Raw genomic sequence first — 27,231 nt, 5'->3', positions numbered from 1 at the left:
TTTATTGTCAGAAAGAGTAAGAGAGAGAGACAGAGAGGGAGAGAGAGAAAGAGAGAGAGGCAAAATTGCAGCTGTATTTAGCTTCTGCTGTCATCAAACACTCTAAAGGCCAACGGGAACAAAACATCTGAAGCGTTCATCTGTATGAATGACCTAGAAGCATGACCTAAAAGTCGCTTGTAGAGTTTACACATGCTCATAAACATGTTTACAAAAGGAACATAAACGCATCCAAAGGTGAGGGGTCATTGTTTGTGTATTAACATCCGGATACAAGAACCACTACGGCCCTACGCTCTCATTCCACCTTAAAACTCTTTAAGTCTGCTTATTCACTTAGCAACAGAGCTTTTGTTAGACACATCTATTTAACATTTCCCTTTGTTCCTCAGTGCATCCCCTATCCTTCTCTCTCTCTCTGTTCTGTGTTTATTGCTTGTGTGTATACAATGATGGTGCCTTAGACGAGAATGAAAAATAACAAAAGATAGAAAGATAGAAACACTTCACATTAAGGTTCAAATTGGGGCTTTGACAAAGGTTTGTAGGCACCTACTCATCCAGCCTTTCAACATATGTATGCATATATGTGTGTATATATATATATATACACACACATACACATTTATATTTGATAAAATAGGCATATATCTGTAAAAGGATATTCCCAGTAAAGTGTACATCAGCAATGAAATCAGGCACAGATATACATTTCATATATTTTTACAACTCTATTATTGAGAGATGATCAAGAATTACTATGTGCCAGAGCCTCAGATCGCAGTGATGAAGTGAACTGGCGAGTAGGTAACCACTGTTCTTTAGGAGCTCAGCAGAATTCCTAGAGGAAAGGAACTGTTGTTGTTTTTCTGGCTTCTTATAGCTGACAGAATCTCTGTGAACTGTGGTGGTTTATCCAGTATGGAAGCCTTGGGGAGGTCTGGGAGCAAGTCCAGAACTGTTGGATTAGAGGGTTATTTTGATGCGGATAGTGCTGAAACGCTTGGCCCAGTTGCTCTAGGATCAGGGTTTTCTCCTCCGTCTGCTGACCGGGTGGGAGCGATCCTGGCTTTCTGAGGTCTACAGCCATAATTGTGGAGAAGAAAGCACAGGAATTGTTAGGGTCAACAAAGCTCTGAATTTCCTAAGCTGCTCTGAGCTTTCACTCATCTTTGTATGGGCCAGAATTCTCTCTGCATTTCCGTACCAACAGGTCTTGAAACTGTGGGTTTTAGAAGGTCTTTGAGTGCTTGGATTTCAAAGATGCCATCACACAACCAATTCTGTTCACTTCTTTTTGTGTAACCACTGGTATCTGAAGGTGCCTGGAATATAACTGACCTCAATTTGGGACACTCCTCCACACTGGAAGGGCAGGGAGGACAGTGATTTTCGAGAGGGCGCAGTACATTTACCACACTCTGCCAGTAAGAGCCACCTGCACCTACAAGAGCCAGGAGTTGTTTGTGATAAATTCTCTTGTGAGGTGGCTGGATCGTAAGATAAATTTGGTCAGTCTGGGGTAGTGTTGGAAGTTTGCAGAATATGGGAAAAGCTGGGCAAATCTCGTGGCCTCAATCAGTTCAGTTTCTGATCAGTTTTGTAACCAAAGCACCCTTCAATAATGAACTATTTGTGAAATACAGGGGGTCCTCGACTTACGACGTTGATCCATTCTTACATCGCGTCGTAAGCCGGAACATACGTACATGTACGTAAATAACATACTATAAACACTTATTCTATCCTAACACCTATCCTCCTCGGTCCCGAGCCGCGTAACCGTGTATTCTTCCGCCGCACACACCAAACACAAAGTTCGCATTATGATGTTTACGACGCAAACAAGGCTTTATACAGTAAATGTGAGATGTGTCGTAACCACGAAACATCGTATCTCGGGACTGACGTAACCCGTGGACCTCCTGTATAAGTACCAAAAAGGGCCAGTATGATTATTTGTATTTTAGCCATTCCCTGTTGTCTAATAATGAAATGACAGATTTACAGCTGAAGTGGTGACTTTTTCCGAAGCTACAACGTATTAACAAGTCCATTCACATCAATAAGAATAGGCTATATGTACACACAGCACTACAGCACTTTATGGGGGATAAGCATGGCTGTAACTTTGCTTTGTGGGCTAGAATGTGGACTGGGTGTTGAGTCAAGTCTCTGATTGCATACAATTCAATGTCATATTAGTTGAAGTGTTGGCTGACCGCATGAACTTAGTGGCAATTTCACAGACAGGTGTCTTGTTATCTTTTTCTGCTCCTGTTTCCTGGCTATAGTTGGGGAACAGGGGGACTTTTTCTCCTTACTTCTAGTTGCAGGGTTAGAGCTCATTAGCTCTAGAGTAATACCCATTTTTAACCTGACTGTTTCACCGCAGTGACCCACACCACTTCCAGCTGAAGTTCGCACTCAAACTAACTATTCGGTAAGATGACACAAAAATACAGAAGGGATGGGGAGAGCCATGTTGTTAGCAAGGCTAGCATTAGAGTGAGTGGCAGACAAGACCAAAAGGCAGCTTCTTAACAAAAAAAAAAAAAAAGAAAAGAAAAAAGCAGACAACTGGGTGCACATCTGCACAAAGCATATGAACCCATTTTTCTAACAAGCTGCAGAAGATATTAAATAAATTATTATTTTATCAGAGTAGACTTTCCAAAAGTGGTGGGAACATGTCCCCAGTGCAGTGTCACCAGCAGAAATTCCACCTATGTGGTTTTGTGTGAGCTCATAGAGTCTTTGTACAATAAAACTAGTCCCTATTAACAACACTTACCGTTAATGAATTCAGATACTTGATATTATATTTGGTGTACAAAACATTTTCAAGCTTTTTTGTGCAACATACTGTATATTATTGTAATTCAAAATAGAAAATGTCATTTTTTGTCATTTAGTTTCAACAAGAAAATCAAACAAACAAACAAAAAAAGTAATTTGGACATGACAAGTGATAAAAATGTGTTCATTACTGTATTCTTTATGAGATCCATCACTAAAATGCTAAAAGAACATTCACATCAGTTTATTCGGTTATTGGGGATAAAATTTTATCCAAAAATATGTATACGTTTGGATTTAGCCGATTAAAAGGTGATATAAAGGTGATTTTAGGCGGCAGGAAGTGCGCAGCAGGTAGTGTCACAGTCACGCAGCTCCAGGGACCTGGAGGTTGTGGTTCAAGTCCCACTCCGGGTGACTGTCTGTGAGGAGTTTGGTGTGTTCTCTGTGTCAGCGTGGGTTTCCTCCGGGTGCTCCGGCTTTCTCCCACAGTCCAAAAACACACGTTGGTAGGAGGATTGGTGACTCAAAAGTGTCCACAGGTGTGAGTGAGTGAATGTGTGAGTGTGTGTCGCCCTGCGAAGGAGTGGCACCTCCTCCAGGGTGAGTTCCCGCCTTGTGCCCAGGGATTCCGGGTAGGCGCCGGACCCATCGTGACCCTGATTTGGAAAAGTGGTTACAGACAATGAATGAAAAGCTTAATACAATGAAAAACTTACTATAAAATGACAGTAGAATTATAATTATGTTACACAAAAATGTTTTAAAATGATTTGTACATTTAATGGTGAAGATGGTAATAATAATAACTTTATATTATATCATGCCTTACTAATACCCTAGATCACTTTACAATATGGAAAAATAGAATACAAAAAAACACCAAAAACACAAACAAAACTATTAGCAGTCATTAGCTAGAAACAGGGTCACTTGGTCCACAGTCCCATCCGACAGAACAATGACTACAAAATAGGCTCCATTGATCTGCAGACCCAGCTATTAGCATCACTAGTTGGAAATGGGCATTAGCAGCCACTGGTGAACCCAACACACTCCCTTGGTCAACAGTTCCAGATGACAGAGCAGCAAAATCAGGCAAGCAGCTTATGATGGCCAGAAGGTCCAGCCGTTAGCATCAGTTATAGCAGTGATGAAGAAACTGGCTCAGCAAAGTAACACAAGAGGAGTGTGGATATTTTTAGATATTTACAAAATAAACTGAAGCAACTAAACAAACAACACACATTAGACACAGAGAGAAGCGGCAGTCAAACAGCAGGACCCCAGCCTACCTTTACCCAAAACTGACCTCAGACACAGGACAAATTCACTTGGGGATACAGATGTTCACTTCCCTACAAAAGTATAAAAGGCAAGAAGACAATGCTGAAACTGAGTTTAAATATAGGCCTGAAGAGAACAAAGCCCCCAACATCCAAAACCTTTGGGATTCAGATGAGCTGCAGTGGTGTTTTTGACCCAGAATGAATCTTAAACACCAGTACCTGACCTCTTTAATGCCCCTGTGGCTGAATGCTGGTAAATCTGCACAGAAATGTTTCAAACTCTTGTATAAAGCCTCTCCAGTGTACAAGCTATTACAGCAGCAGCAACCTTGCAGCAAGACTCCAGTCGTTGGTCGGTGCATGGACAACTCTATATCTTAATATCTAACAATATTAATTATTTTATATCAATTAACAGAATAGGGGTGTATCCAAGGTGTATTACCTCTGCTTTCCATTTTGAAAGATGTTGCTGATGATGCTGTTGTTGAAAAGCTGCTCTGAGAAAAGCCAGCACAAAGTTTTAAAAGATGACACTTGGTCAGCACTTGACATTTGAGCGCCCCAATCCTGCCATTAATTTCTCCCACTGTGATGACTTGCATTTGAATCTGGGATATTAATTATTATAATGTCAGTGGAATCATAAAAGCCGTATCTGGCGCTGCTGTCCACTGTAGGTCCATAAGATCTGTCCAGCTTGGCAAAGCCTGTTTCAGCTAACAGAATGTGCCTTTCATAGACCATTCATTTATTCCCCGAGATAGTTAAGGAGGAGTGTGGTGTTAAGTGCAAAGCCAAGTCCAAGTAGTCTGTGGGAGTCTTCTGGAAGCTCTGCATGAAGAAGGTGCAACTCATGCCAACCTCAATTAACAAGGCTTTGCTGGAACATTCAGTCTCCTTCAGTGCCGCTGTTCCCAGCTCTTTGCACTGAGGTCTGTTTGTTCACAGTGAAGCTTATGTTCCTGTACAGCACATCAAAGGTAGTCTAAGTGTTCTAGGTATGGGCACATTTCTATAGTTGGGGTACATTAGGTATTGCCCACCCATAGAATAATCATCCCATCCCATGAAGACTCTGAAAATATCATACTCATTATCCAGAAAGAGCATGAAGACGATGCACAAGAGGCATGATTTGTCAGAATGCAACTTGTTACTTACAAACGTTATACTGAATGTTTACTTGATGGAGGCAGATTTATGCTTCTACATCAAGTCCATGCAGAGTTTACATCACTGCCTGCACACGTGCCCTTCACCACTGAGCATTTATAATTGTGTGTTGGTTTGTTTGTGTTGCTCTGCAAATACACCATCAAAACACAGGCTGAATCACAAATATCTTCCTCCACCCTGTTGTAAATGCACCCTATAGGTTTTGCATTTAAAAGTTTGCTGTCAGTGAAGGAGAAATGGAAAATTCACAACACTGTTGCCTTTGCAATATAAACAAATCAGCCTTGCCCCTAAATCTAGGCATAAACCTATCCTTAATTTCACACTAAGCCTATACCTAAGCTGCAAAAGGTTTGAAGTAGCAGGACTTCCTTCTGTGTAACATTCTCCCAGAACAGTTTACAGCACTGTTTCTGTAATTCTTCCTCAGTTTTGTAACACTCTGTTTCTGTGGATTAAGTGAAACACTGCCACCAGTGGACAGCATAACTATGAGTCGTAATGAATCATAACATTGATGTGTTACAAATATCTCTTATGTGCTCTTTTTTGGAGATAGTGTTAGATAAATTTGGCTCCACTGATATGAAATGTGCAAAAGTTTGAAAAGACCTTTATGAACTGAAAGCTTAAAGTGAAGAAAGGGGAATGTAGATCATTTATCTTGCATCTTGGTTTTGTCTCAGATGAACACTTAAAGCGCAGGGTTTAAGGGACCTATATGTTTGATATAATGAGACTCCAGGGCTCCCCCAACACAGGTCAGAGAAGCTCTTGTCTGGAAACTGACCTTTGACCTGATTTTCCCTGTCATGGGAAAATCTTTTTGGAGCTGAAAATCCTCAGGCATTGCTCTTGACGGAAAGATACAAAGTACAGTTTTTTATTATAGTTATTTTCACTGTTACTTTTCAGTTGAAACCATTCCATACATTTTGTTTTATATGGAGAATCATGACATTCCTTATATGGGCATATTACCTACCACATATCCATGGCATCGCTTCAGAGGTCTACCAAGACTACAATGTCATTGATTTCTTTTATGTGTGTTTGAAACTCATTAAATCTTCACTGAAGTGTCCCTTTCTATATGAACAGCAGGTTGCGCCTAAAAATAAATATTGGTCGGCTTCTATTCCACACAAAAACCCAACTCTGTTTGAACCAAAGGTGATTTAAGGAGTGGAGAGGTTTCTGCTGATGAGTGGTGACACCACAACAAAGGAACCGTCAAAGCTAGGGTTTCTGTCAGATGTTTATTCAGTTTCCTAGTTGCATTGCACTGAGATGTCTTTGACGCGTTAAGTCAATAAAAGCACCTTTATAATAATCTTCCTACTTCAGCTAAGGCAAACAAGAAGGCAAAAAGCAACCGAGTTAACAATGGCATTCGCATTTATTAGAAACATTTTGAAATGGCAAGCGTGCTCAAACTTTTGACAGGTATTGTTATTTATAGCATCAATAAGTCACTTCTCCTCTTTGATTAAAAGAAGTCTAAGTGAGTCTCGACAGCATTCAGAATCACTGCTAGAGAACAGAGACATGATCCGTCTCCGCGAGTGAACTTTTGTTCGACCAGCGTCTTAAAATAGTATGTATATACAGTACTGCGTGTACTTTCTGTCGCTAAGCAACCGTGTTGTGTTGGGGAGGTGAGGCGGGCTGCTAGAGAAATCTGAAAACTGCTTGTGTGGTTTTGTGGTCCAGATTAGGTGTAAATCACATTTTTTAACAATGTGACATATGTAAATATATATGCAACGACATGTAATAAAGTGCTTATGAAAAGCAGAAAATTAAATTAAAAATGGCAAAAAGGTTCATTCACTCCTAAAAACAAAGAAACTAAAAACTACAAGGTGTGTAATGTGTGGAAGTCTTCAACCGTATGTGTTTAATCCTTGAATTCTCCCAGAGCAGTGAAGCTGGGGTGACTCCAATCGGCCTTGGCTCATTCAGAGAAGAATAAAACGTATAAAAGTTACACACTTGGGACTGTACCAAACACACGCACACACACACACACACACACACGCATCAAAGACACCATACAAAATGCTTAAGAACTCTCTCTAAGAAAGCAAAACTGAAGATGGAATGGGGACATTCAACAAGAAAGTGGAATAAGGGGATTTATAGTGTAGAGAGAGAGAGAGAGAGAGAGTATAAGATGTAAAAGTGAAAGGGCACGAGAGAATGAGAGAAAGAAAAAAATGTAGGGAGAGAATCTGTAAAGAGAGATAGAAAGAGGTAGAACTAGTAAGATTAAAAGAAAGAAAGAATGGAGAAAGAGAAAGAGGCAGAATCTGGATCTGACAGGTGGTGATGGACCACCCTTCTGGGGGTGTACAACTGTGTGTGTGTTTGTGAGGTGGGGGGGACAGATGGAGGATGGTCTTGTCTCCTGGGGAGAGAGAGGGACAGGATGTGTGTTCTGAAGAGGGTTGCCAGCTCCAGAGGGAACAGGCTTCATGTGGTTGGTGTGTGTGTGTGTGTGAGAGAGAGAGAGAGAGAGAGAGAGAGAGAGAGAGAGAGAGAGAGAGATGGCGATAGTGAATAGAAACGATACAATAACATTTTCAAAATATTAAACATATAAGGAAAGCACTTGAAATTGAACAAAATGAGAGTCGTGTATCAGTTGGCTACCTTCTTGTTCTCATTTTCTGCATTTTAATCTAGACACTAATCAGCCATAATATTAAAACCATGACTTTCTACACTCATAATGCATGAGCACTCAGCTGCACTTTGTAGTTTGCCACTAAAGTGACACTGACACTGATACTAGTGGATCAGACACAGCAGTGCTTCTGGGATTTTTAATCACTGTGTCCGCTCACTGTCTTATTACACTCACATACCTTGTTGTTTACTTTGTAGATCTAGAGTCAGAGACATCTGCTCTAGACTTTCTCACTCGGTAGGATGGGAATGATCTCCTCTGTGAGTCCAGCATTTCCAAAATAGTTGCTATAAACAGAAGCATTTGTGGATGAAGATACCATCTAACAGCTCCTTCTAAGGCCACAATAATGGACATATAATGATGTTTGTGGTTTTGTCTTTGTTCTGTGTGTGTGTGTGTGTGTGTTTGTGTGCCAACATTAAATATACATCAGTAGGCTGTGGAATCCGGAAACAATAACACTAATAAAGCAGACTCATTACAGTTATTGATTAGTGCACAGTGAGACAATATGGAGGAGTGCCACCTGCTACCACAAAGCTTAGAGAGAGAGAGAGAGAGAGAGAGAGAGAGAGAGAGAGAGAGAATTTAGAAGAAATAATAAAGTACACTGAATGTGTGTGAGAAAAAAAATAAGGAAAAAGAAAGGTGGGTTGTAAGAGTACAGAAAATAGAGGAATACGAGGAATATGATGGTAAAGAAAAAGGCATTAAGAGAAGCAAACAAGCAAAGGAAGAGGAGAAAGTATACAGATGGAAAAAACAGAGAGAGAGAGAGAGAGAGAGAGAGAGAGAGAGAGAGATTGGAACAGTAAGTTCCTCTGGTAGCCACCAGGAAATCTACCTGACAGTTGCTATGGTGACAGGGTGCAGATGGGCCAGACGCCGGCCTGTGGAGCATCATTTAATTGGAAAGCTTTTAGCCTGGTCTCTCTCTCTCTCTCATTCTCTCTCTCTCTCTCTCTCTCTCTCTCTCTCTCACACACACACATTTTTTTTCCACAGACACATTCCTTCACATACAGCAGAAGTGTAACTGGATTTGAAGGTAATTTTAATGATGAAGCAGACATAGACCTTCTGTGTCTACACAGTGTGCGTGTGTGTGTGTGTGTGTGTTTCATTTATTAAAGGCGATGTTTGTGATTTTAATGAAAAATCACTTTTTCTAATATTCTGAAGATACTTTGGTTTCCTCACCATTTTCTATCTCGCCAGTCTGTGTTTGTGGTCTAATGTGTTTATGAAGCCCCACTGTCCGCAAATGGATATGCTAGGCATCTCTCTCTCTCTCTCTCTCTCAGCATCTGGAGTTTTTAGACAAAGGAGAGAACTCCAAACATCAAAAAGCATGAACGAGGATTAGGGTGTTGCTCTAGTCCTGCGGTTAACAATGACTTATTTCTGCTGTTTCAGGTTACTTTGGGTGGAATGTCTATAAAACTGAGATGAGTAACTGCATGAAAAAACTGAAAGTGCTACAAAACTAAACAACTCGAGTTACAAGTGAGTTTCTGTGGTAATTTAAACAGTGAATCAGACATGGCACTTCATCCAATGCTCTTATTCAGTATTCAGTTCATGGGGATTCTGAAATATAGCATATGCTATAGCAGCAAGCGATAGGTTTTTGCTTATTTTATGGCCATTTTCTTGCACATAGCGCTTGCCAAAAAAGAAAACTCTGTTAGAAAAATGAACACATTTTCTTATTTATTCCAGAATCCACAAAAAAGTCATGATTTTACTGTTGGAAATACTGAAGATCTCAGCTTGAAAAACAGCAGTGTTTGCATGCAATATTTCACCTTGTCGCATTCTCCTCATTCACAAGTTCAGTGTTATGCTTCACACATTTCTTTGTTATTCACACATACATCTAAAATGGCCCCTGAATAGTGAGAACTGTGTATTTTTAGTAAGAAAATTATATAACTGAAATTATGGAGGACAAAGAGTGGCTTATTCACAGCTTCAAAAGTGTCTCCGACTAACATCCTTAGTGCAGAAAATGCACGCAGCTGGACACAGATTCTAACATTGTGTTATCGTTATCCGCCCTGTTTGAGTCCATTAGAGAAATGTGGAGTGAATGTTTTGCTCTCAGTGGGAGACTTTGAACAGAATTTTGTGTAAACCTTTATCTGTAAAGAGGAATTTAAAGGCGACGTTTTTGATCAAAAAATGCTTTCAATAAAATTCTGAAGATGTTTCCTCACCATTTGCTACCACTTTGTAAACCGGCCTAATGTGTTTACAAAGCCCGTATTTGTAAGGGATTTAAAAAAAAAACAAAGGGTCTTAGTCTGGTATGCTAGGCTTTCTCTCTTTCTGCTTATGGCAGAGAAACAGCATCTGCAACTGAGGTTTGCAGACAAATGAGTAAACCCCCAAATGTGGAAAAGCATGAACCAAGATGAGAAAATCATATGAAAGTAAACACAGACCGAAAGTGCCACAAAACTAAACCTGTGTCTGTGGGACAGTGGTGCTACAGTGAGTGTCTCTGCCAACAACTCCTGGGTCCCAGGGTCCAGGGTGCAAAGCTCAAATCAGGTCACTCTCTATAAGGAATTTGGTGTGTTCTCCCTGTGTCAGGATGGGTTTCCTCCGGGTGCTCTGGGTTTCCAAAATCTGATTGCAGAATTCCTCTACATATGGGAATTTGTGAACTAAACAGAGCGGTATCAGATTTAATAGAGTTCCAAAAAGTGGTATCTGATTGTCTGATACAGAATAAAGTGGCACCTGATTGGGTGGAATTGAACAGCACTGAATCCAATGTAGTGAAATCTGCTCAGGGAGAGCTGAATAGATTGTTATCTGATAGGAGGAATGGAATAGAGTGTTATCTGGATAAGAATCATTGAATAAATTTGTATCCAATTGGGTGGAACTGAATAGAGTAGCATCCATTTCAGTCATGGGAAATTTTAAGTTTGGAATTTAATAGATTGGAATGGTATGGGGTAGAAGTGAACAGAGTGGCGTTTGAATGGGTCTTATGGTTCACAGCTCTTGTCTCTCAGCAGAAGATCGACCACACACAGTCTGTCTCTGTAACAAACCCCTGTAGGGTGTGCCGTTAGATTTATCTGACTTGGTCATGCAGGATTCTGCTCCACGACATCCAGAGGATTTGACCCTTTCTCTCTAGGGACACAACTCATGTGCTCATTCAGCCCCTTGTCCTCCCTAGTGTAACTCCTGCAACTCATTCCAACCTGGTTCCTACCTGGTGACAATGGCCAAAGCCCAAAACCATTACTTGAGCCTTTAGAACCACAAACAATGTTTGGTTTGAATGAACATCAAAGAAACTTTTGAAGCATCTTTATTTTAAAGAGTGCAAACTTGGGGAACAGGGCAGCCTTGCCTTTAAACTAGTAGATTTCCCTCAGCTTGTGGAACTCAACACGAATCTACTCACCAGAGATGGCATATGATCCAAACTTGCTCTGGTAGAACATTGTGTAATGAGGTTCTACTGGGTGTGAGCCATTCCCTCTCTTAAGGGTAAAGCTAACCCAATTCACCAGAGGGGAGTTTAACATGGCACAGCACGTAGTGTCACAGTCACACAGCCCCAGGAACCTAGGGGTTGTGGGTGAGTGGGAGGAGTTTGGTGTGTTCTCCCTGTGTCTGCATAGGTTTCCTCCAGGTGCTCTGGTTTCCGCCCACAGTACAAAAACACTTGTTGGTAGGTGGATTGCTGACTCAAATGTGTCCATAGGTGTGAGTGTGTGAGTGAGTGAATGAGTGAGTGAGTGTGTGTTGCCCTGTGAAGGACTGGCGCCCCCTCCAGGGTGTATTCCTGCTTTGCGCCCAATGATTCCAGGTAGGCTCCGGCCCCACTGTGACCCTGAACTGGATAAGCAGTTACACTGAATGAATGAATATAGTAACGAGAGTATGTTGCTGAAAGCTGTATGTCAGTGAATATCTGTAAGACATTTAACAGTGTTAATACAGAATTTTTTTTTCTCCAGCACTTTCTGAAAGTGCAGTCTGGTGAAAAACTTTGATAGAAAAGTAGACAAAAAAGCTTTTGTAAGTGTCTTAGGGAAAGAAAAGTTATAAATTCGTCTGCGACTGTGAATGCAGCGACCGCACAAGTAAATGTACACTTTGCAAGCTACAGTTACAAAAATGGCCATTTGTTTGAATTCAGAGTTTTCTCTGAAAGGAGATTCTGATTCTGAAGCATGGATCTGTACAATCCTCGTTCCGTGAGCAATTCCATTGTTGCTGGAGTCCCTTACATGAAATAATGCAGCATATATCCTACAAACATATAGACTAAAATTACCTCAAATTACTTGATTGACAATTATCAATACAATTTAGATGCTGTAAATAACTGTATTGTGTGAAGCGAATATTAATGGCACAAATCTGTTCACGTTCAGTACAGACACAACTATGGTAGGATTAATCACATAGTAGTTACATAGTATGAACATCTGTTCAAATAAGTGAACCAAAAGAAACACTGTAAAATATTTAGTCAAATGTTTCTACATTAATATACAAGTCTGGAAAAGTCAGAAATCTTTCTACCTCATTCTCCCGTACTCCCAAACTCTCCCTCTCATTCATTCTCTCTGCGTTTCTTACTCACTTTCTTTAGACTTTTTCTTTGTGTTTTGTTTTCATTCTTTCACTCCCTCCCTCCCTCCCTCTCTCACACAGTGTCTCTGTTTGACAGTTAGTGGCTAGTGGCTGAAGTAGTGACGCAAATACTTTGCAACTTTGAGATTTGTTGCTTTAGTCTATCTCTCTCTCTGTGTTTCTCTTTGTCTCCTTTCCTATCACACACAGACAGAGTCAGGTGTCTGGTGGTATTATATATGTGTGTGTGTGTGTATGTGTGTGTGTGTAATCTGGCTGATTTGATAAGAGTTGGACAGGTCTACCTGATCCCTGAGCCATCGGGTCAATGCTATCAGCCATCTCAGCGGACTACCTGCAGGGAATAAAGTCTATCAGCTCCACACACACACACACACACACAAGATCGATCTTTATCGACAGCCCTGTAATTACATTTCATTAGCTGTAGCTGCTAATCCAACAGCTCCTGAGTGAAAGAATTTGAAAAAAGACAATAAAAGGAACAAAAAACAAAAACAAAAAAAAGATGGAAATTGCTGAAAAAAATGAAACCCAAAGGAGGAGGAGAAAAGTGATGAAAAAAAAACGGTCCTTGTTGGAAAGGATAGAAGAATGTACAATGCTATAAATAAATGCTGTATATTATTAATGCTTTGATAGTGCATTAATAGCTTCTTTAGGTTTAAATCCAATAATTAGCTGGGGGGGGGGGGGGGGGGCGGACTAAATAAACAAACGAACAAAACCTTCACATAAACAGCTAATTTTGAATAAAGTTTAAATTGGGTCTCTTTTCTGCAGCAGTCTTTTCTTGTGTTTAATATTAATGTCGTCGAACGCTTCAGTTTAAAATACACAGTCAACTATTGCAGATGGTAAAAACACTCTCTCGAATTACAGACCCACACTACCAAGACAAATAGTGCATCTTGCGAAGGAAAGACTGATTATGTCAGTGGCTGTTATTCATGACGTGATTACAGTGACTGTGTTGTATTACACTGCTTTGTTAATCACATTGCTTTACCACGTTACATCTAACACCCCAGCAGAAGTACAGTTTTGTTTTTTTAATACTCCAGTCAAAGTCAAAGTGAACTTTATTGTCATTTAGACAAACACACAGCAGTGCACAGCTAAACGAGGTTCCAGTTCTCCAAACTCCAATGTGCTAGGCAAAATAAGACAATACGTAGTTTAAATAGACATACTCACAATCAACTATAGACAATACAACTACAAAGACTAAGGCACTATGTCTATGAAATTAAATAATAGCAGCAAGGAATGGCAGTGTGTAAAAAATGGTAGATTTAACATAAAAACGGGAGCTAGAGTAGCTGCTGCTACACAGGCCGCCGCCATTTTGTTTCTGTTAAGGTGTTGAGTTGTATGTTTTTGTTGTGCCTGGTCTCAGTGTGAATTTGTACGTTCACAGTTTACAGCAGTGTGTCTGTGATGCATCTTTGGGTTCATAACAGTCAGTTTGTGTGGATTTAGGGAAACAGCTGGGGAGAGCTGGGGGACAGTCGTTCTGCTCAAGCGTGCTTTTTATTATGCCCCTAACAGGGAACAGGAACAAGGGAACAGGCCAGGGATTGGCATCATGTGCAGTGAGAGTGTGAGCAATATTTATGGCCTCATACCCCTCGAAGACGATGAAACAGGCTGTACACACCTCAAGACAAACCCACACACAAACACGATAATACTACTACACATAACCCTTCAATATATGCAAAAAAATTCCTAAAACACAACAAATACGCTGGCTTCCATGAGTCCCAAAAGGTCCCACCAAAGCTATGGTGGATGCCACAGTATTATCTTTTTTTTTTTTTTTTTTATCTTAATAAGGTAGTTGTATTTGGTTACATCCCAGTAGTAAAGTAATAAGATACTGAATTAATATGGGTACACAGTGCTTGTACATTTACAAGAGAAATTAATTTGAGTGCATATGGTATTGAGTAACATTTCAACAAGTTATTTAAGATTAATTGTAATGCTCCCAACTGAATCGACACCACTAGGATATGTTGAGTATTTTATGCCCTCCCAGTACAGTCCCATGCTTGTTTCCACAAAGCAGTGCATCTCTTTTCTTTTCTCCTCCTCTCTGCACAGTCCTTCCCCGGAGGAGAGAGGGAAGAGTGGTAATTTGGCTTAAACGACTCGTACGGTTTGTCACAGAGAGAGGGCTTTTATACTTTAAAGCAGTCAGATACTCTTTTTTTATTGCAAGCACCTCCAGCTAGTCCTTGTTTTCTCACTCAACCAGTGTCTCCCCCCCATCTCTTTTTCTCTCTCTCTTTCTCAGTTTCTCTCCTAATTATGTACTGAGTGTAACATCAAGGTCCCGATCCAATCTGGAGAAATGAGATAAATACCGGCGGGCTATTTGCCTTTACTTCCCCTCCTCTCATCTGTTCATTTCATCAAGGAATGATGTCATAGGACAAGTCCTCTGTTCCTACAGAACACAGACATTCATTAGTTCAGTTCAGAGTTTGTGATTCATTATTTAAAAAAAATGCTCTAGCTCTGTATTAAATATATTACCCCAGGCAAAAATTAAGGAACCTCCAATCTTAGAGGAAGTTCACCCAGATTTTTTTTATTACTTCATTGCAAATAAAATGATAGACATTATTTTTTTTTCCATAGCTGAATATTTTGGAACACACCATTAACAAATGAAATTGGCCACTCAAAAGTGTCCACAGGTGCGTGTGAGCACGTGTTCTTCCTTTGCGTCTTCCTGACAGCTCCAAATCTGTTCAGACCCATAGTTTTGAGTTGTTTTATCACCGTATGTTGACAAAAATATAAACCCTATGGGTTTTGTCAGATCTGAATTGAGAATGAAACATCATTTTCTTTCTCTCTCAAAAATGAAAGCTTTAAGTGCTGTTTATCTAAAGACTTCATTGGAAGTCATTACATTAGAAATTTAAACAAATAATAATAATGTGTCTGACAAAGCACTTCATAAATATGTGGAATATGTATGACCTTCCATCTGTGTTTGTTTTTGACTGTGTGTGTGTGAGTGTACGCGCATGTGTGTGTGATTCACAGAGGGTTTTGTGAGGTGACTGACACGTCCGGTCTGTGACTTGTCCTTCAATGTCACAACACATCAGAGAGAGAGAGAGGAGAGAAGAGAGAGGGAAAGAGGGAATAAAAAATAATAAAATTTGACTTTTAAAAGCTCCTTTCCACTGTTATTTAGGATAAAATACCTCCAAATGTCACTTTATTTATGAAAGCACATCATCTGACTACAGCACAGAAAATTAACATTAGCAGCACACACTTGTTCATTCTGTTTCATTTTTCAACGTCCAAAACATATTCCTAAATTTGAGCTGGACGAAAGTCAAAATTTATATCGCAATATCTTAATATTGATCAATAGAATATTATTTCGATATTGATATGAACAATAAAAAAAAATGAACACAGAAAAAACTGGCAAGAACTGAAAGCAACATGACAACACCATCAAACACGAACCCTGTGGCTTTGTCAATATTAATATTTTAAGTGTAGTGCAGTGAACTGGTGGCAGCTCCCTGTGATGTCCATCAGTCAGATGCTGTAAATAATACATACTGAAATATTAAAAATATGCATAAGAATATCATTGCTATTGAAACATTTAACATTGCAATACAGGGGGTCCTCGACTTACGACGTTGATCCGTTCTTACGTCACGTTGTAAACCGATTTTCGGTGTAAGTCGGAACATATGTACATACTGTAAGCACTTATCCTCTCCTAACACCTATCCTCCTCGGTCCCGAGCCGCGTAACCGTGTATTCTTCCGCTGCACACACCAAACACGAAGTTCACGTTACGATGTTTACGACACAAAACCACTTAAGTCGAAACAAGGCTTTATACAGTAAATGGGAGATGTGTCGTAACCACGAAACATCGTAACTCGGGACTGACGTAACCCGAGGACCTCCTGTACATTGATATTGAATTATTGTCCAGTCCTATCCTAAATCCAGCTAAAACCATTATAAATGAGCTGTAAAGTCATTGGCATGTTTTATCTCGTTACTAGAGCTAAGCGCTCATTCACACTGAACTCACCAAAGACTTCTCTCACCTTGTCACAGTACATTTGAAATTCATATCTAATGCAACACGTACACGTTTCATAATTATTCATTAATACCATGTACGTGTTAACAGTGAAATAATGCATGCCCTGGTCTTGCTGGTTTCTTTTCTGTGTGCTCTTGTTTAGGTTTTGACGTTTCATTACATTACCCGCCTGGACCTGTGAGTTGTCTGTGGTCATGTGGCTGACCTCACAGGTGCTCTCTGTTGTCTGTATTGTTAAAAGCCCTTTGTCTTCACTTCAGTCTTGTCAGTCATGGTCAGTGTAGCAGTGGTGGTGTGCCCGGGTATTCCTGCATTTATGCTCTGTAATTTAATGTTTATTTAATGTTCACCTCTGTGTTAAACAAACCACATTTGCCCCTGCATCCTTCCACCTGGTCCTAGATAACATTACAAGTGTCCAGTAACTATTGCTTATACACGTCATTACATTTTCCCGTAGATAGATGTGGGATTGTGCAGCTTAGTCCATTAATATTTTGTATTACGTTTAAACTGTGTGGAGGCAGTGAATCAGTAAGTTGTTGTGGGTGGAGCTATAGCTGCAGTACAGCATCAGATGGTACAGAGTGAAGCAGATGAATGTGCACTTGTGACTTGTGGTTTTAATAGTACAGAGTGTAAATTAACAGTGTATGACATCTAGTAACTCACTGCAGACTGACAGTAATTTGCTGTAAAGTTCACAGGATTGCAGTTTTATGAGTGAAGTCTGTCTCTTTCATTTCAGGCAAGTTTGTTTTTATTTGTCCTTTGGTCTTGTAGTTTATCCTGGAACAATCTGACACAATCTCTTATGACTCAGTTCAGTTTGATCTCATCTTCTTGGTCCTGAGGGGTGACTCAGACTTTACCACAAGTCTCAGGAGATCTATAAAGCTTATACAAGTCACTTACTTGCTGATTGACACCATATCAGACAGCCTTCCCACACACAAACACGTTTGTTTCTATGCATTGTGGGGAATCTACATTGACTTACATTTATTTCATGGACACATGCTTTGGAAATTAACCACAACATACATAATCACCTTAAAATGCATGATGATGTTGTCCGCACGAAAAACCAGACCTGACAGACAGAGACAGACAGTCTGTCCTCGATACAATAAGCCACCACCAAGCTTCCAAGAAAAATACAAAAACTAGTAGACAATTGTTTTCAATATATTAAGACATCGAAATAAAGCACAGCTATTTGTCCATCAAGGACGACGCTGCCAAATTTTTGAAGTGCTGCCAGTCCAAAGGAGACAAGAACAATATCTCTACAGCATTCTGAAGTCTCCTCAGCAACTCCAAATGTTTTGAAAAACCTGCTCTAAACTTTCTTTTCTGAATAGAAGGGTATTAACAGGAGGTTCGCCCCCGTTGCTGCAGCAACAGCTTCTCCTCTTATGGAAAGACTTCTGAATAGATGTTGGAACATTTCTATGAATATCTGATGGCGTCCACCACAAGAACATCAGTAAAGGCAGGTAACAATGTTTTGGAAGATTAGTTCACAAGGCAAAATTTGGCACTGCACATAGTGATTTTAAGCTCATGTGCAGCTGCTCCAGGGCATTCTATTACATTTGCAGAGAGAAAGCGAGAGAGAGAGAGAGAGAGAGAGAGGGCAACTGCAGGTGTAATAAGAGGACACCTGTATGTCTCTCGTCTGCTGTAGAAATACACAGCAAAGTGAAAAGTGACAAAGAGAGGCAGCCATGCTAAAAAAAAGGAGAGAGAGAGAGAGAGAGAGGGAGAGAGAGAGAGGTAGAGAGGTCTGACAGGTGTCTCACGCCTCTCTCACTGTGGGTGGTGATGTGTGTGTGTGTGTGTGTGTGTGTGTGTGTGTATAATTAGCTGTATCTCAGGTGAGGTAGCAGGTGTGTGACAGGCCGGGTGCAGAGGGAATAACAGTGACAGCCCCAGTGCATCTTGGGCCGCCGCTCCAACATCAGAACAGAAAATCGGCCAATCAGGGGTGAGGACAGGGGAGCGTGGGAAATTAATTACAACTTCCTGTCAGACACGCCACACATCAAACTAGGAGCAAAGAGTCACACTACAGGACACAGTACACACATTCAGAGTGCATCTGTGTGTGTGTGTGTGTGTGTGTGTGTGTGTCCATTCATATGTGTGTATTCCCTCAGTGAAATGTGTCCAGGTGAATACATGTCAGTTCATATATAATGTATTGTGTTTTTTTTTTTTTTTTCATTATTATTGTGTGTGTGTGTGTGTGTGTGTGTGTACATGTATGACTGATGTGTGTGTGTATAAAGGTTGTCACATGTCTGTTTCTCAGGCTCCGGGTGTCCAGGTTTGACTGACATTTGTTGAGTGTTTGGAATGTTCTTCCAAACAAAATATGGAGGAAAAAACTTAAAAGCTATAAAATAAATACGGTTTGTCTGTCGCACCCTAACTGCCCCCAACACATTTGATGCCACTTTACGTGTATTTGCATGTTAAGAAATTTAAAACCAATAAGACTAAGGCTGATATAGTCACTGCTGCAGATGTATTACAGTAGTGTGGCGAGTACACATACGCATATGCCTCAACTACAGTTTTAATTCATGTAATTAGACAAGTGAATCTTGATAATTACTACTCAGGTTGTACACGTGTATAGAACCTGTGCTACTAGAATCCATGTACACCAGTAAATTGAATATCAGTAATTACAGTGAAGTTACATCTGCTACTAATGTGTAAACAGAGTTATTATATATATCCATTATAAAGTGGGAAAGTCCATGAGTGTACATTATGTGTGTGTGTGCGCTAGCAAAGCTGCATACTCTTATAATCAGCTGTTTTGTCAGGGATTCTGTGCAGCAGCCGGAGTGTTTCATGGCTCTGGGAGATAAGTGTGTGTTCTGTGCTCAACCTGAGCTGTTCATTGATTTTTTCTTTCTCTCCTATTTTTTGAAGCCCTTTGAGATAACACACCTCAATACCACTCTGAATGTGCTTCTGTGTGTGTGTGTGTGTGTGTGTGTGTGTGTGTGATCATGTGTGCCTGATCGTTTTAAGTGACTGGATCAGCTCCTGGGGGGAAGTATGATGTAATTAGAGTAAATATCCGGCTGAAATAGGCCAGTCTTTTGTAAATAATCAATACCTTGTGAAATCAAGGCTAAGTCAGTTACTGACACATGCACAACTTTATTAAAGTGTTTGTTTATATATATATATATATATATATATATATATATATATATATATATATATATATATATATATATATATATATATATATATATACACACACACACAGTTTGAAACTCATTAGCATTACACCATTAGCGTGCTTTAAAAGGAACTCTAATGTTTTATTATCCATTTCTGTTTATATATCTATCCATTTCTATATCTATATATATAGTTTGCCCCTTGTAAACTAGTGTTGAATTAAAGCTGATTATTTGTGTCCACTCATTTTTCTCATTGTGTTCCTCCACAGCTCATGACTCTGCTTGCCGTGTGGATGTTTCTCTGTTGATACAGAATAAAGGAAACAATGTGCTATGCACAAACTACAGCTAGACAAACTGTGGCATACTCTTCTGATTGGCTAAACACATTATACTATATTATTACTATAATATTATTACCCACGTATAACATTATAGTAATAAAATAGTAACTGAAAGGTAACTTGTTTAAATCACTGACTTTGAGGAGTTTCCACGTGTCCTTGTAGTTTTACTCCAGGTGCTCGGGTTATCTCCTACAGTCGGAAAACACACTGGTAGGTGGATTGGCCGTGTCAAAGTTTCTGCCGGTGTGAGTGTGTGTTATTGGGTGAGTGTGTGATGACCTGTGATTGACTGGCGCTCTGTCCGGGTGGTGCTCCGGTCTTGCACCCAGTGATCCTTGGTAGGTTCTGGACACACCACAGCCCTGAACAGTAACACTGAAGCTGAAAATGAATGAATGAAGAAAAGTTGTATTTACCCATACGTTAAATATCAATTTCAAAATTATTACTAATGAACTACTGAGTTATAGTATCCTGAGTTAAAGTTGTTGGATTGTGTTGAGGAAGGCTAGAAGAATAAGTTCAGGAAAAAGTTAAAATATAAAAAATATCTTTATGCGCATTCAGTTGTTTTGTGGCTTGTACGAGACCCTGCGGTGGAATCATGCTTGGGCCGAGGAGATCAATGAGGTAAATAATAAGAGCATAATCCCAAACTCTTGTTATTTTTTTGGAACAAAATGCTCCAGTGTGACCACAAATAATTTCACATTTTCCCAGGGGCTCAGTGAATGCACATAGTTCATTAAAACAGAAAATGATGGTGGCCATTCTGAAGCTATAACACTCTGTGTGTGTGAGAGAGACAGAAAGAGTGTGTAATTGGTCCTTGGTGTTTATGCTCATAAGATGAATAAGACTGGCTGAAGTTTTACAAATGACAAATCAATAAAGCATTTACCTGAAATCTGCAAGAGACCACCTCTGTGTGTGTGTGTCTGTCTGTGTGTGTGTGGGTTTGATCAATAATTTCAATACGTGAGCATTTAAAAGAATGTACACCTAAACAGCCACTCAAACACATAAATATGCATTGAGTGCAAATAGCCACACTCTAAATTCACATGCGTTGCTCCAAACAAAAATGTGATCCAAGAATCTTCAGTCAAAGCTCTAAATCTGACACCTGAACCAAACCCAGGCCCACGCATACGTGCTAATATTAACAGAGATGGCTTATATCCAGTACATTTTTTTTTACTAAAAGCCCATTCCAGGATTTAAAAATACAATGTGTACAAAATATAGTTGGGTTTGCCATTTGTGGACGTACTCACGAATGTCTGATGTCTACCCAGCGTGAATAACAGCCTTAAATCTGCCCTTAACCCAGGCCAAGCCATAAAGCAGTGGTTCTCAATTTTTTTCTATCATTCCCCACCTCAGACGAAGGGGAATTTCCACGCCCAACCTGTACCACATCGCCCCAAAAATGGTAATAAAATACACATGCACGTTTACAACTTTCTAATTTATTGAAGTAACATCAACTTCTCTGTCTAAATCAGTAGCTTAACATTAAAACACCACAGACAACATTAACATCAATGTTCAAAAATACAGAAAATTGGCGTATTCATTAAAATATCAGTTTCTCACTTTTCAATCGGTGCAAAAATGAGCAAAGGCAGGTGCAAGGGTGTAGGAGTGAGTTTGATATTGGTGGGGGACATATTTGCTGAGTCAAAGCCCACCCCCTTCCCAAAACATCAGATAGTTATAAGCTGATTCCTGTAGATACAGCAGTAAAATACTGCATTTAAAATGATGTGGAGCATCATTTGATTAGAGAATGAGACATAACATACTACACTACAGAAACACTGCTAAAAGTGGTGTGTATATATATATATATATATATATATATATATATATATATATATATCTCAGTGGTGGATGCTGGTCTTTCAAGGAGGGGAAGCTCAATTTCGGCCTACATCATAAAACGTGTCGGTTTATTTATACGTAAATTCTACCCTCCGTTCCTTTTTAAGAAAATGATCTGTGACCCTGTCGTACCAACAAGGCGTCTTTTCCAGGGACTTGACTAGTGTCCTCTCAACGTCCAGCAGAGCTAGGCTTAAACGGCCTTGGCCCATGTGAAGTGTGTCCGCCTGTGAGTGCTTTGTGACGGTGGAGGGGCTCAGCAGCACCCGCTGGACAGAAACTACGATAGAAGTCAGAAAGAGTGATAGAAGTCAGTCTCCAAACACAAGCAGCTACAAAAAACCCCACCAGAAATAGAAGCTCGATTTGTCGCTAGTCGTTTTTAACAAAGAAAATGCCGCTAAAATGATTAAAAAAGTCTAGTTCAACGCAGAACCGAATGAAAATGTAACGCTCCCTCTGATCTTTACACCAAAGGGTCGCTGATTCGCTCATTTCGCTGTCAATCAAAAAGGGATTCAGCCTCAAACAGATCATCCAATCACCATGCAGAAGCTGAGCGTCCGGGCCAGCCGAGGCCAGCCCACTGCCCCATAGAGCCCCAGAGACCCTTAGCGTCCGATGGGCGGGACAAAGCCCAGCATTTATCCAATGACTCGTCTCGTTTCGCTGCACTTCGCTGCTTCGCTATTGAACTCTGTGGACGCTCAGTGTTCTCACTGTTTAAAGCACTGTGAAGCTGTGGGAATGATTGAGAGGAAAGCCGCGTCTTTACCAGTGATAAGAAGCTGATTCTGAACAAAAGTTGAGCGCATTGTAGTGCATATTTATTCAATGACATGTACACACAACAGTATATATTTTGTCACTTATTTTTTGACATTTTAGGGGAAGCTGAGCTTCCCTTGGAGTCTTGAAGAGCAATCGCCACTGATATATATATATATATATGTGTGTGTTTAGAGCGCTTTCTCTCAACCTGAACACAGCTAATATTAACGTTAACTAACTCTCAGATCCGCCTCTATTTCCCTAACAGTTATTACACACAAGCCACTTTTATAACTGTAATTAGCCGTCATTGTTATCTGTTGTGCTCTTGTTACTGACCTCAAGCCCAGAGCTGGTAAACACTAACTCTATAAACCAGGCGGTGAATTGGAGGCCAGTGACGCTGATGATTGGAGCAGCTTTATATTTCAACAGGCGCCTTATCGAGGGCTAAAAGAAGACCCACCCTGTGTCCGACTCGCTGCCAAATCGCGTTCATCTCTGTGGCGCATTTTCAAAATAAAAGTTTGCGAATAAAAGCATATTTTGGTTCCAGGCAAGCTAAGATTTTCTAGGGTCCCATCTAATGTTCTTTTAGTATGTTAAAGGTTATTAATGAATCCGTTGTTAGTGTTTTTGGTCGTCTTTGTTCTTTAGTGGTAGATCTAGTATTTATTTTTAAATAAAATGAACAAGAAGAACACTGATGCTGGTGTTATATATTATAAGCAAAACTCAGTGCTCCTTTATTCATTTCTGCATTTATTCGTCCTGCCCTCCATATTCTCTGTACATCACAATCAGATTATTAAAGCCACATGTAAACAAAGACATTGATGAAGCACCAAAGCTTCTCCAGACCTTCTAATGACAAGACTATGTGTTTTGGACTTTCCCGTTTTAGAAATGCCAGAAACACTTCTGTGAAAATGGCTATATGGCTAATGATGGTCCGCGAAATTAGGCTTACCTACTTTCTATTTTCTATATCACGCAGTCCTCAACACCAATGCATATTTTTCATAAGTCAACTACCGGCACACCGACTTCCCGCCGTTTACAGTCAACCGTTCTCCAGAAAATACCAAGAGAGCACAGCCTGCTCGGTACTGATTGTTTACACCTGGAGCACCATTTACCCACTTTTAAACCATAACAAACACGTAAGATCACTTAAGATTCAGCGTCAGGAGAAGAGCAGCACCAGTGAAAGCTCCTAAATCATCGGTAGAATCCCGAAATACCTTAATCATCGGGCCACCGTAGACATCCCTTTATTTCGTGCTTAATGTTAACACACTTCTGGAGCTCCTAGAGCACAATGAAATAGGACAGTTTTACGTAATTCTTCGTGAATTCGAATTTGAGGGTGTTCTTTTTAAACCCTGTGTAAATGTGGACCAATGAGCGGCTGCCGGATTTGAGCGGTGTCCAATTACCCGGGGGCAGGTTTACGCTCAGAGCTCTTAGCAGGCGGGTCAGAAGTGATTGGCAGCTCTGTAAACCAATAGCAATGACTCAGACTCAGACAATGAGAGGCGATGTGCCGAGGCTACTCATTCTTTAGGCCTGGGAGAGGGAGGAGGCGCCTGGGAACAGGAGGAGCGTCTATGGCTGAAAGGGTTATGGAACCCCACCCGACCCAAAATATTTTAGAATAAACTGAAATTTACTTGTTTTTTCAAATAAAATATAACCGTTATGTTTTTGACAAGCTGTTTTAAACCTTTCTGCGTATTTTTCCTACATTCAGAAAATGCTGTATAACTCATAATGCTTGATATATAGTGCTAAAGTGGAGTAACACAAAAAGGTCCATGCAGAATGTGTGCATTTAATTGGTGCAGTGGTTTGGGGAGAAGCCTGAAAAGGGGGACTTTTTGTTGTTGTTGTTTTAAACAGCTAGATTCAGCTAACCTCTGGTAAATATGTTTGTCTTTGAGTCTACTATAAGACTCCAGTTAAATACAAGCACAAACACATGCTTCCATCTCTCCTTTCTTTCTCTTTGTGTACATGGTTGAGGATGAAAAGAGAGAGCGGTGTTCTATCGAGCGTCCGGCCCTCGTTTCTTTGCTCTGTGGTCGATACGAGCGTTCTGCGTCTAGCTAGAGGCTTAACGCTACTTAGTCTCCAGCACACTTCCTGTTTCATTTCACAGCTCCACAACACAGGCTAATCTCCAAAGAGAGAGAGAGAGAGAGAGAGAGAGAGAGAGAGAGAGAGAGAGGTGGGTGGAGGGGTCGCAAAGAAAGTGGAAAGGGAGACGTGTATATATAAATAGGAATCTCTAACGCATTCTACAATGCCTGTACATCTGCATAATGTATGTGCATACATCTGGGAGATGGAACATTCTCTTGAAATGAAATGAAATGAAATGAAATGTAATTTAATGGGACAATCTGGAGCAGCTGTACATCAGACTAAGGTCAGCATGCCCAATGCCAAGCACCAGCTGGAGGGGTATAAAACATTCCAGCATTGGGCTCCAGAGCAGGGAAGGTAATTCTCGGGAGAGATGGCGCTTCATCCAAGACCCCTGGGATGAGATGGGTGGAGCTTAACATCCAAAACTAATCTTCCCACTTCAGCACTTGGTCTCAGGTCTCACAGCTGCCATCAAACGCTCGTGGAAATGTTTCTCAGAGAGTAGAGAGTTAGTCTTTTCAGACTAAGGATGTCACTGCTTCAAAGAGTGGCATCCACTCTGTATGGTGTGTTTGTGTGTGTGTGTGTGTGTGTGTATGCTGGTGTTTTCAGCCCCCTTACCTTTAATATCAGTGGGATCATAAGGAGAGTTAAACAGGTAGAGTGTGAGAATGGGCCGGAGCTCTCGGGATATTAGCTCAACTCCGTCATCACTCGGTCTGATGCAATACTTTCACGCCACAGGGAAACTATTGCACACACACACACACACACACACACACACACACACACATACTCTGACGCAGTGAGAAAGGCGACACAACCTGAGCCCCAAAATCCCCCTTCACTAAACCCTCACGATCACTAGCGAGCCAGTGAGAGAGAGAGAGAGAGAGAGAGCACATGAGGAAAAGAGAAGGGGGGACTTACTGAAAGCAAGAAGAAAGAAAAATGAATGAAGAGACAGAGACAGTGGGTGAAATAGAGGGATGGAGGGAGAGACATGGTGAAAGAAACCAGAGAGAGCGAGAGAGAGAGAGAGGGGGGGGGGTGTAGGCATAACATTTTGAGGTGGGAGAGAGAGGAAGGTGCAAAGAAACAGAATGGGAGGAAATAAAGAAAGAGAGATTGAAAAAGGAAAGAAAGGCAGTGAGTAAATATGATGGGAGGGGAAAAGGCAAGGGAGAGAGAGTGTAAGAAAGAGAGCGAGAGAAAGACGGGAGGGTATTTGAAAATGAGAAGAGAAAAAGATGGGGGAAAGAGGACAGAGAGAGAGAGAGAGAGAGAGAGAGAGAGAGAGAGAGAGAGAGAGAGAGAGAGAGAGAACATGAATTAACAGATGTGAAAAGCTCAGAAAGAGTCAAACAGAAAAAAAAATACATTGCCATGAGAGAAGTGAAATATTAATCAGTTGAAGTCACTCATTTCCATTCAGGCTCCAAACAGGAAACAACACTGAGCACTGCGCTGAGGTGAATTTCAGCAGCATTAAGGTTCTTATAAATCATGAGGCCTGATTGGCTAGTGGCAATAGACTGTGGAAATTAGATGAAGAAGTTCCTTCTTGGACTCTCGCGGTTCTGCAATAATGGAGAGAACTGTAGAATAAGTGCTCCTGTAATCATAGTTGCATTCAGCATCATTACTGTCTTATGTAATGGTTTAAATTACTGAGTAAGTAAGAAAAATAAACCAGAGTGATGCTGCAGTTTCTACTCAGCTCTGTGTGAAGATTCTTTTTTTTCCGGTCTCTTAGAAAACGTTCACATTCCACTCTTTTATGTGACTGTGTATTTTGTGCTTTGATGTGCCTGAGATTAAAGGCCCCATATCATGAAAAATGTCGTTTTCCTTATGTTTTAAAATGTATTATTCACACTTCTATTTAAAACCAACCATATGACAACTGAGAAAGAGCCTTAGGTCACCATACTCAATGCCAAGTGTTGGGGAGAGGGGCATCTGGAGGGATGGCATTCAGTGCCAACTGTTTTTATGGCTGAACGCCATCGGATCCTTACTAAAACTAAAACTCTAATATTTAGTGAAATATCTTCAGACAATAGATGATGCTTTTCCTGGACCTCATTGTTGTTGCTAAAAAAGCAGAAGATCCAAGTTGAGCTAGCATTTAAATATAAACTGGTTTTCATTTGATGATGT

At 40.4% G+C, this 27,231-nt stretch overlaps 1 long non-coding RNA gene across 1 annotated transcript; it reads right to left on the bottom strand.

Moving 5' to 3' along the window:
• On the bottom strand, positions 1–24,023 carry LOC136695722 (uncharacterized). The gene is made up of 3 exons (XR_010802343.1): positions 23,888–24,023; positions 20,539–20,640; positions 1–1,080 (listed from the first exon to the last, which is right to left on the bottom strand). It is a non-coding gene; the product is annotated as an uncharacterized lncRNA (long non-coding RNA).
• Positions 24,024–27,231: the final 3,208 nt, after the last annotated feature.

This window comes from Hoplias malabaricus, chromosome 4, assembly GCF_029633855.1.
Source record: "Hoplias malabaricus isolate fHopMal1 chromosome 4, fHopMal1.hap1, whole genome shotgun sequence".
Classification (NCBI taxonomy): domain Eukaryota; kingdom Metazoa; phylum Chordata; class Actinopteri; order Characiformes; family Erythrinidae; genus Hoplias; species Hoplias malabaricus.
Note: the sequence above shows the minus strand (reverse complement) of the source record. Positions and strands in the feature narration are given on the sequence as shown.